The sequence below is a fragment of the Capricornis sumatraensis genome, chromosome 3 (genome assembly GCF_032405125.1).
Source record: "Capricornis sumatraensis isolate serow.1 chromosome 3, serow.2, whole genome shotgun sequence".
Taxonomy (NCBI): Eukaryota; Metazoa; Chordata; class Mammalia; order Artiodactyla; family Bovidae; genus Capricornis; species Capricornis sumatraensis.
The window spans coordinates 84,980,621-84,982,107 of NC_091071.1; the positions used below are offsets into that span (position 1 = coordinate 84,980,621).

At 33.2% G+C, this 1,487-nt stretch overlaps 1 non-coding gene across 1 annotated transcript; it reads right to left on the reverse strand.

Annotated features, from left to right (window-relative positions):
• Positions 1-975: 975 nt before the first annotated feature.
• LOC138077238 (U6 spliceosomal RNA) lies at positions 976-1,082 on the reverse strand. Its single transcript, XR_011144702.1, has one exon. It is a non-coding gene; the product is annotated as a U6 spliceosomal RNA (small nuclear RNA).
• Between the last annotated feature and the right edge of the window lie 405 nt (positions 1,083-1,487).

Consider the following 1,487-nt stretch of genomic DNA (forward strand, 5'->3'; position numbering starts at 1 on the left):
ATTCAATCTATATTACGGTGATCTCATATGTGTTTTAATTAGCATTAATTTACATACACATGAATAGTACTATTTTGCATATAATTAAGAATTTGTATTTCTGAAAGACATTGGTTCTTTATCTTTGTCTATCTAGATACCAGTACATGTCCAGTTTCTTCTGCTTTAAAGTTCTCCAAAGTTTGTTGTTTCATCTTTTGATCTCTGGTTGTCTTGTTCATTTTCAAAACTCTAGTTTCCTTACTTCATTTGAAATGCAAAATTATGTTTTATATAAGGTCAGTTTTCCAGTATTGCCATTATACTCACTCCATTAGAAAGGATCTGACACTGATACAGACATAGTTTTCTTTTTTTAATCAGTTCAGTCACTTAGTTGTGTCCAGCTTCTTGCAACCCCATGGACTGCAGCATGAGAGGCTTCCCTGTCCATCACCAACTCCCAGAGCTTGCTCAAACTCATGTCCCTAGGTGATGCCATCCAACCATCTATCCCTCTGTCATCCCCTTCTCCTGCCCTCAATCTTTCCCAGCATCAGGGTCTTTTCAAATGAGTCAGTTCTTTGAATCAGATGGCTAAAGTATTGGAGTTTCAGCCTTGGCATCAGTCCTTCCAATGAATATTTAGGGCTGATTTCCTTTAGGATGGACTGGTTGGATCTCCTTGCTGTCCAAGGAGTCTTCTCCAACACCACAGTTAAAAAGAATCAATTCTTCCATGCTCAGTTTTCATTATAGTCCAACTCTCAGATCCATACATGACTACTGGAAAAACCATAGTCTTGACTAGATGGATCTTTGTTGGCAAAGTAATGTCTCTGCTTTTTAAATGAAATTTGAATGGAACATATCTATGCATTTTGATTTCCAGTACCTACCTACATAGAATTAATAATACTTCCAAAATTACAGAAAAGAAAAATCCTTCCAAAGTTAGAAACTGTCTAAATTTGAGGTATAAAATGAATATTCATTAAAAATATCGGATACTTCCCAAATTTTGGAGTCATCCTTGCACAGGGGCCATGCTAATCTTCTTTGTATAGGTCCAACTTTGTCATATGTGCTGCTGAATTGAACACTAAACTTAATTTTTCTAATTATATTTATCTATACTGGTATGATTTGTGTGTGTATGTGAGCAAGTGTATACAAGCTCTAGTATTTAATTTAACTTGTATTACTACTGCATAAGTGCTTTACTTCTTCTGGACTTGCACTTGATGAAAAGCACTAAAATAATCTGTATTATAAATTTTGTGTGTACTCTGAGACTTCAGAATATTTCATCTATCTTTACCCAATTCTAAAGTGATGAAGTTGAGATAATTTTTAATTATTTTAGTATTTTGGTAATTTCCTTTTTATTGAATTGTAGTTGACATATTATTATATTAGTTTCAGATATACAAGAGAGTGATTTAATATTTTTATAGATTATAATCCATATAAAGTTATTATAAAATATTGGCAATATTCCCTATGCT